This window comes from Rhopalosiphum padi, unplaced genomic scaffold, assembly GCF_020882245.1.
Source record: "Rhopalosiphum padi isolate XX-2018 unplaced genomic scaffold, ASM2088224v1 scaffold1, whole genome shotgun sequence".
NCBI lineage: Eukaryota > Metazoa > Arthropoda > Insecta > Hemiptera > Aphididae > Rhopalosiphum > Rhopalosiphum padi.
The window spans coordinates 6,824,142-6,835,345 of NW_026869996.1; positions in this window are offsets into that span (position 1 = coordinate 6,824,142).

Consider the following 11,204-nt stretch of genomic DNA (forward strand, 5'->3'; position numbering starts at 1 on the left):
TCCGTTCAGAATCGTTTTTCGTATACAATCCTACCCGTCGTTGCATTCAAATTTAACACATCCATTATAGTGACCAGTGACCTACTCACCATCTCTACTATACACCGGAGCGATACCCACTTTTTTCGTATTGAAAAGGAGCAAATTTTCGGTTGTACAAATAGTCACACTTATAATAGGTACATTTTATATTCTACAAAACATTCTGGTATATTTGTAGGTACTATCTTTTATGGCTTATCATAATTATTATTTCTTATCGTCTGTTATATAATATTATGTCTATATTTATTATTTTGCAGTTTTACATTCGTATTTGTATTTGAGTTTCAACTGTAAATTGTTTTCAAGAATTTTGTAATAAAAATGAAGTTTGTCTGTTAGTTTATGTTTTGATTGTTTCCATTTAAAAAATTATTCAGTGTTGTCCACGTACTAGTTGTTTTATATAAAAATTGTTGTCCTCCTTACGGTGTCTAGTAGCGACATTTTATCCTCCAACCATTATACATATTTAACTTACTATTTTTTTTTTTAGATGGCAGTACAGCAGATCATTCAATACATGCCGAGACATGAATTCACATTTCTACCACTATGCTAAATATCAACATCCTACGTTGAAAATGGACTAGACAGTACTGCTAATAATAATGGTTTTGTGCAACGTGCGCGTAATGGGTATTGAATTTAATTGATATTAAATTAATAGTAGTGTAACAAAAAGTCAGTGTCATGAAACCCTGACCATTAGATTATAAGCAAATGATTCTAATTTTCAATAATTGACATTCAAATATTACATTTAAGCTGATACTTCACAAACACAATAAAAAATGATTTAATATCATAATTTTGACATGATTTTACATGGTAATTTAAACAAATATTACAAAGTCATACTTTGAACTGCTTGTAAAACACTGTATTTATACATAATATTTAACTGACTATTTTTTATTTTTAGATGGCAGTACAGCAGATCACTCAATACATGCTGAGACATGAATTCACATTTCTACCACTATGCAAAACATCAACATCCTACGTTGAAAATGGACTAGACAGTACTGCTAATAATAATGGTTTTGTGCAACGTGCGCGTAATGGGTATTGAATTTAATTGATATTAAATTAATAGTAGTGTAACAAAGAGTCAGTGTCATGAAACTCTGATCATTAGATTATAAGCAAATGATTCTAACTTTCAATAATTGACATTCAAATATATACATTTAAGCTGATACTTCATAAACACAATAAAACATGATTTTACATGGTAATTTTAACAAATATTACAAAGTCATATTTTTAACTGTTTATAAAACACTCAATTCTCATGTTAGTGTCTAGAAACCTTGACTACTAAATTATGACAATGATTCTTATTGTATACGTTATACAAGTATTACAAACTCTTATTATTTTTAATATTGAAAAGCAGCAATTTTATGTTAATGTACAAGTGTATTCTTTACTTATATTTTGTTTTACATTAAAAACTCAACAAAACATTCTGGTAGATTTGTACTATCTGTTTTATTGCTAAGCATTATAATTATTTCCTTTAAACCATTATACGTATTTAACTGACTATTTGTGTTTTAGATGGCAGTACTCGCAGATCACTGGAGGCAATGCTGAGACATGAATTAACATTTCTATCACTTGGGGAAAGTTACAAACATTTTCCGTTGAAAATGGAATAGAAGGTACTGCTAATATTAATGGTTTTATGCAACGTGCGTGTAATGGGTATTGGATGTAATTGATATTCAATTAATAGTAGTGTTACAAAAAGTTAGTGTCATAAAACCCTAACCATTATATTAAGTAAATGGTTCTTATTTACCATTATTAACTTCCATATATTTTCATTTAGGCTCATACTTGATAATAAACACTATAAAACGTGCTTATATATCATAATTTTTGACTCATATTACAAATTCATATTTTTAGCTGCTCATAAAAATCTCAATTATCAAGTTAGTGTCATGAAACCTAGACAATTAGATTAAGGTAAATGATTCTTATTTACCATTACTTAACATCCCATATTTGTCATTTAAGCTGATACTTCATAAACACTATAAAACATGTTTTTTATATGATAATATTGACTGATATTACAAATTCATACTTTGAACTGCCTGTAAAACACTGTATTCTCAACTTATTCTCCAACGGTTATACGTTATTAACTTACTACATTTTTTCAGATGGCAGTATATCAGATCAATCAAGGCATGCTGAGACACGAATTCACATTTCTACCACTAAGGAGAGTATCAACATCCTAAGGTTGAAAATGGACTAGAAGATACTGATAATAATATTGGATTTATGCAATGGTTATTGAATATAATTGACACTAAATTAATAGCTGTGAAACAATTGAGATTTGTTAAATATCTGAATAAAATAATAGTAAACAACTTTAGCTTGTATTGTTTATTCTTAAATTTTTACCTATGCTATAAAATATATTTTGTTTTTACTATAATATTTAAATGATCATTATAAAACATTTATAAAACACTCAAATATTAAGTTCATGTTTAGAAGGTTGAACAATAGTTTAAGAAATTTACCATTATTGTCTTTCACGTGGTTTCATTTAACCTGGTATTTTGAATACACTATAATACATTGTTTTTATATGATAATTTTTGACAAATTCCAATTTTAAACTGCTTATAAAACACTCAAAATTATTAAATGTATGCACCGACAGAGGGCGGTAGTGGGGACGACATCCGTCGGCCGATGCCCGATCGCCTCAGAGTAAAACTAGTTGGTTGTGTGCCGTTCGCCGGACGGCCTTTTTGACATAATTGACGGTTGTTTTTACTTAGCTATTGGGTGTAGTTGTTGTTCATTTAATAAAGATTTTGATATTATAAACGAATTTGTTCATATTTTATGCCCGAAGTTAACACAAGTAAGTGTCTTGATCCTTGACTACTCTATTACGAAAATGATTCTAATTTATAATTTTTAACTTGCACATGTTTCATTTAAACCTGATATTTTTACTTCATAAAAACCATAAAAATATGATTTTACAAGTTAATTTTGACGAATAATACAAATTAATATTTTTAGATTCTGAACGGAGTGATGAATGTATTGATTTTACAACGATGTTTGTATTATTTTTTGTGTCCGTCATCACTTTTTGGAGTAGTAATAATGCTTCGTTTTGACTTCAGCCCCTCTTTGAAAAGACAAAATCGATTTTTTGATTTTGCTGCAAGTCAAAAACGAATCATTGTAAATACTTGAAATTTTCAACAAACGTTTATATTAGCGTTATCTATTTGCGATTAAATTTTCAAAATATTTTGACATTTTTTAAGCTACTTATAGATAATTGAGACTTATCGTAGTAAAAAATAAATCAAAAATCGTTAGTCACAATTATTGTTTATAAGCATTTAAAGTTCATATGTTTAGAAAATATATCAAAATCACGAAAATTTGCAAAGAATTTTGAAGTTGAAAATTCATAAAATCTTTGTGTTTATACTTAAGGTTGGATATACTAGGTTATCCATAAGTTTTCCTTCAAGTAACAGTAAAAAAATAAATCCATTGTCAATATAGAAAACATTTTATGTGCGTATGAAATATAATTTTTTACGAAATCGCGTAAAATAACGATATATTACAATTTTAAATATAGGTAATAATATAATATATCCAACTAATTATCATTGACTGACAAATCATCTCCGTTCAGAATCGTTTTTCGTATACAATCCTACCCGTCGTTGCATTCAAATTTAACACACATCCATTATAGTGACCAGTGACCTACTCACCATCTCTACTATACACCGGAGCGATAACCCACTTTTTTCGTATTGAAAAGGAGCTAAATTTTCGGTTGTACAAATAGTCACAACTTATAATAGGTACATTTTATATTCTACAAATACATTCTGGTATATTTGTAGGTACTATCTTTTATGGCTTATCATAATTATTATTTCTTATCGTCTGTTATATAATATTATGTCTATATTTATTATTTTGCAGTTTTACATTCGTATTTGTATTTGAGTTTCAACTGTAAATTGTTTTCAAGAATTTTGTAATAAAAAATGAAGTTTGTCTGTTAGTTTATGTTTTGATTGTTTCCATTTAAAAAATTATTCAGTGTTGTCCCACGTACTAGTTGTTTTATATAAAAATTGTTGTCCTCCTTACGGTGTCTAGTAGCGACATTTTATCCTCCAACCATTATACATATTTAACTTACTATTTTTTTTTTAGATGGCAGTACAGGCAGATCATTCAATACATGCCGAGACATGAATTCACATTTCTACCGACTATGCTAAATATCAACATCCTACGTTGAAAATGGACTAGACAGTACTGCTAATAATAATGGTTTTGTGCAACGTGCGCGTAATGGGTATTGAATTTTAATTGATATTAAATTAATAGTAGTGTAACAAAAAGTCAGTGTCATGAAACCCTGACCATTAGATTATAAGCAAATGATTCTAATTTTCAATAATTGACATTCAAAATATTACATTTAAGCTGATACTTCACAAACACAATAAAAAATGATTTAATATCATAATTTTGACATGATTTTACATGGTAATTTAAACAAATATTACAAAGTCATACTTTGAACTGCTTGTAAAACACTGTATTCTCAAGTTATTCTCCAACCACTATACATAATATTTAACTGACTATTTTTTATTTTTAGATGGCAGTACAGCAGATCACTCAATACATGCTGAGACATGAATTCACATTTTCTACCCACTATGCAAAAACATCAACATCCTACGTTGAAAATGGACTAGACAGTACTGCTAATAATAATGGTTTTGTGCAACGTGCGCGTAATGGGTATTGAATTTAATTGATATTAAATTAATAGTAGTGTAACAAAGAGTCAGTGTCATGAAACTCTGATCATTAGATTATATAGCAAATGATTCTAACTTTCAATAATTGACATTCAAATATTACATTTAAGCTGATACTTCATAACACAATAAAACATGATTTTACATGGTAATTTTAACAAATATTACAAAGTCATATTTTTAACTGTTTATAAAACACTCAATTCTCATGTTAGTGTCTAGAAACCTTGACTACTAAATTATGACAATGATTCTTATTGTATACGTTATACCAAGTATTACAAACTCTTATTATTTTAATATTGAAAAGCAGCAATTTTATGTTAATGTACAAGTGTATTCTTTACTTATATTTTGTTTTTACATTAAAACTCAACAAAACATTCTGGTAGATTTTGTACTATCTGTTTTATTGCTAAGCATTATAATTATTTCTTTAACCATTATACGTATTTAACTGACTATTTGTGTTTTAGATGGCAGTACTGCAGATCACTGGAGGCATGCTGAGACATGAATTAACATTTCTATCACTTGGGAAAGTTACAACATTTTCCGTTGAAAATGGAATAGAAGGTACTGCTAATATTAATGGTTTTATGCAACGTGCGTGTAATGGGTATTGGATGTAATTGATATTCAATTAATAGTAAGTGTTACAAAAAGTTAGTGTCATAAAACCCTAACCATTATATTAAGTAAATGGTTCTTATTTACCATTATTAACTTCCATATATTTCATTTAGGCTCATACTTGATAATAAACACTATAAAACGTGCTTATATATCATAATTTTGACTCATATTACAAATTCATATTTTTAGCTGCTCATAAAAAATCTCAATTATCAAGTTAGTGTCATGAAACCTAGACAATTAGATTAAGTAAATGATTCTTATTTACCATTACTAACATCCATATTTGTCATTTAAGCTGATACTTCATAAACACTATAAAACATGTTTTTTATATGATAATATTGACTGATATTACAAATTCTATACTTTTGAACTGCCTGTAAAACACTGTATTCTCAACTTATTCTCCAACGGGTATACGTTATTAACTTACTACATTTTTTCAGATGGCAGTATATCAGATCAATCAAGGCATGCTGAGACACGAATTCACATTTCTAACCACTAAGGAGAGTATCAACATCCTAGGTTGAAAATGGACTAGAAGATACTGATAATAATATTGGATTTATGCAATGGTTATTGAATATAATTGACACTAAATTAATAGCTGTGAAACAATTGAGATTTGTTAAATATCTGAATAAAATAATAGTAAAACAACTTTAGCTTGTATTGTTTATTCTTAAATTTTACCTATGCTATAAATATATTTTGTTTTTACTATAATATTTAAATGATCATTATAAAACATTTATAAAACACTCAAATATTAAGTTCATGTTTAGAAGGTTGAACAATAGTTTAAGAAATTTACCATTATTGTCTTTCACGTGTTTCATTTAACCTGGTATTTTGAATACACTATAATACATGTTTTTATATGATAATTTTGACAAATTCCAATTTTATAAACTGCTTATAAAACACTCAAAATTATTAAATGTATGCACCGACAGAGGGCGGTAGTGGGGACGACATCCGTCGGCCGATGCCCGATCGCCTCAGAGTAAAAACTAGTTGGTTGTGTGCCGTTCGCCGGACGGCCTTTTGACATAATTGACGGTTGTTTTTACTTAGCTATTGGGTGTAGTTGTTGTTCATTTAATATAAAGATTTTTGATATTATAAACGAATTGTTCATATTTTTATGCCCGAAGTTAACACAAGTAAGTGTCTTGATCCTTGACTACTCTATTACGAAAATGATTCTAATTTATAATTTTTAACTTGCACATGTTTCATTTAACCTGATATTTTTACTTCATAAAAACCATAAAATATGATTTTACAAGTTAATTTTGACGAATAATACAAATTAATATTTTTAGATTCTGAACGGAGTGATGAATGTATTGATTTTACAACGATGTTTGTATTATTTTTGTGTCCGTCATCACTTTTTGGAGTAGTAATAATGCTTCGTTTTTGACTTCAGCCCCTCTTTGAAAAGACAAAATCGATTTTTTGATTTTGCTGCAAGTCAAAAACGAATCATTGTAAATACTTGAAATTTTCAACAAACGTTTATATTAGCGTTAATCTATTTGCGATTAAATTTTTCAAAATATTTTGACATTTTTTAAGCTACTTATAGATAATTGAGACTTATCGTAGTAAAAAAATAAATCAAAAATCGTTAGTCACAATTATTGTTTATAAGCATTTTAAAGTTCATATGTTTAGAAAATATATCAAAATCACGAAAATTTGCAAAGAATTTTGAAGTTGAAAATTCATAAAATCTTTGTGATTTATACTTAAGGTTGGATATACTAGGTTATCCATAAGTTTTCCTTCAAGTAACAGTAAAAAAATAAATCCATTGTCAATATAGAAAACATTTTATGTGCGTATGAAATATAATTTTTTACGAAATCGCGTAAAATAACGATATATTACAATTTAAATATAGGTAATAATATAATATATCCAACTAATTATCATTGACTGACAAATCAATCTCCGTTCAGAATCGTTTTTCGTATACAATCCTACCCGTCGTTGCATTCAAAATTTAACACATTCCATTATAGTGACCAGTGACCTACTCACCATCTCTACTATACACCGGAGCGATACCCCACTTTTTTCGTATTGAAAAGGAGCAAATTTTCGGTTGTACAAATAGTCACACTTATAATAGGTACATTTTATATTCTACAAAACATTCTGGTATATTTGTAGGTACTAATCTTTTATGGCTTATCATAATTATTATTTTCTTATCGTCTGTTATATAATATTATTGTCTATATTTATTATTTTGCAGTTTTACATTCGTATTTGTATTTGAGTTTCAACTGTAAATTGTTTTCAAGAATTTTGTAATAAAAATGAAGTTTGTCTGTTAGTTTATGTTTTGATTGTTTCCATTTAAAAAATTATTCAGTGTTGTCCACGTACTAGTTGTTTTATATAAAAATTGTTGTCCTCCTTACGGTGTCTAGTAGCGACATTTTAATCCTCCAACCATTATACATATTTAACTTACTATTTTTTTTTTAGATGGCAGTACAGCAGATCATTCAATACATGCCGAGACATGAATTCACATTTCTACCACTATGCTAAATATCAACATCCTACGTTGAAAATGGACTAGACAGTACTGCTAATAATAATGGTTTTGTGCAAACGTGCGCGTAATGGGTATTGAATTTAATTGATATTAAATTAATAGTAGTGTAACAAAAAGTCAGTGTCATGAAACCCTGACCATTAGATTATAAGCAAATGATTCTAATTTTCAATAATTGACATTCAAATATTACATTTTAAGCTGATACTTCACAAACACAATAAAAAAATGATTTAATATCATAATTTTGACATGATTTTACATGGTAATTTAAACAAATATTACAAAGTCATACTTTGAACTGCTTGTAAAACACTGTATTCTCAAGTTATTCTCCAACCACTATACATAATATTTAACTGACTATTTTTTATGTTTTAGATGGCAGTACAGCAGATCACTCAATACATGCTGAGACATGAATTCACATTTCTACCACTATGCAAAACATCAACATCCTACGTTGAAAATGGACTAGACAGGTACTGCTAATAATAATGGTTTTTGTGCAACGTGCGCGTAATGGGTATTGAATTTAATTGATATTAAATTAATAGTAGTGTAACAAAGAGTCAGTGTCCATGAAACTCTGATCATTAGATTATAAGCAAATGATTCTAACTTTCAATAATTGACATTCTCAAATATTACATTTAAGCTGATACTTCATAAACACAATAAAACATGATTTTACATGGTAATTTTAACAAATATTACAAAGTCATATTTTTAACTGTTTATAAAAACACTCAATTCTCATGTTAGTGTCTAGAAACCTTGACTACTAAATTATGACAATGTATTCTTATTGTATACGTTATACAAGTATTACAAACTCTTATTATTTTAATATTTGAATAAGCAGACAATTTTATGTTAATGTACAAGTGTATTCTTTACTTATATTTTGTTTTACATTAATCTGTTTTTATTGCTAAGCATTATAATTATTTCTTTAACCATTATACATATTTAACTGACTATTTGTGTTTTAGATGGCAGTACTGCAGATCACTGGAGGCATGCTGAGACATGAATTAACATTTTCTATCACTTGGGAAAGTTACAACATTTTCCGTTGAAAATGGAATAGAAGGCACTGCTAATATTAATGGTTTTATGCAACGTGGCGTGTAATGGGTATTGGATGTAATTGATATTCAATTAATAGTAGTGTTACAAAAAGTTAGTGTCATAAAACCCCTAACCATTATATTAAGTAAATGTTCTTATTTACCATTATTAACTTCCATATATTTCATTTAGGCTCATACTTGATAATAAACACTATAAAACGTGCTTATATATCATAATTTTTGACTCATATTACAAATTCATATTTTTAGCTGCTCATAAAAATCTCAATTATCAAGTTAGTGTCATGAAACCTAGGACAATTAGGTTAAGTAAATGATTCTTATTTACCATTACTAACATCCATATTTGTCATTTAAGCTGATACTTCATAAACACTATAAAACATGTTTTTTATATGATAATATTGACTGATATTACAAATTCATACTTTGAACTGCCTGTAAAACACTGTATTCTCAACTTATTCTCCAACGGTTATACGTTATTAACTTACTACATTTTTTCAGATGGCAGTATATCAGATCAATCAAGGCATGCTGAGACACGAATTCACATTTCTACCACTAAGGAGAGTATCAACATCCTAGGTTGAAAATGGACTAGAAGATACTGATAATAATATTGGATTTATGCAATGGTTATTGAATATAATTGATACTAAATTAATAGCTGTGAAACAATTGAGATTTGTTAAATATCTGAATAAAATAATAGTAAACAACTTTAGCTTGTATTGTTTATTCTTAAATTTTACCTATGCTATAAATATATTTTATTTTTACTATAATATTTAAATGATCATTATAAAACATTTATAAAACACTCAAATATTAAGTTAATGTTTAGAAGGTTGAACAATAGTTTAAGAAATTTACCATTATTGTCTTTCACGTGTTTCATTTAACCTGGTATTTTGAATACACTATAATACATGTTTTTATATGATAATTTTGACAAATTCCCAATTTTAAACTGCTTATAAAACACTCAAAATTATTAAATGTATGCACCGACAGAGGGCGGGTAGTGGGGACGACATCCGTCGGCCGATGCCCGATCGCCTCAGAGTAAAACTAGTTGGTTGTGTGCCGTTCGCCGGACGGCCTTTTGACATAATTGACGGTTGTTTTTACTTAGCTATTGGGTGTAGTTGTTGTTCATTTAATAAAGATTTTTGATATTATAAACGAATTGTTCATATTTTATGCCCGAAGTTAACACAAGTAAGTGTCTTGATCCTTGACTACTCGATTACGAAAATGATTCTAATTTATAATTTTTAACTTGCACATGTTTCATTTAACCTGATATTTTTACTTCATAAAAACTATAAAATATGATTTTACAAGTTAATTTTGACGAATAATACAAATTAATATTTTTAGATTCTGAACGGAGTGATGAATGTATTGATTTTACAATGATGTTTGTATTATTTTTGTGTCCGTCATCACTTTTTGGAGTAGTAATAATGCTTCGTTTTTGACTTCAGCCCCTCTTTGAAAAGACAAAATCGATTTTTTGATTTTGCTGCAAGTCAAAAACGAATCATTGTAAATACTTGAAATTTTCAACAAACGTTTATATTAGCGTTATCTATTTGCGATTAAATTTTTCAAAATATTTTGACATTTTTTAAGCTACTTATAGATAATTGAAACTTATCGTAGTAAAAAATAAATCAAAAATCGTTAGTCACAATTATTGTTTATAAGCATTTAAAGTTCAAATGTTTTAGAAAATATATCAAAATCACGAAAATTTGCAAAGAATTTTGAAGTTGAAAATTCATAAAATCTTTGTGATTTATACTTAAGGTTGAGATATACTAGGTTATCCATAAGTTTTCCTTCAAGTAAACAGTAAAAAAATAGAGTCCACTGGTCAATATACATTGGATGTGCGTTGAAATTAATTTTTTACAGAAATCGCGTAAAATAACGATATATTACAATTTAAAATATAGGAACTAATATAATATAGTC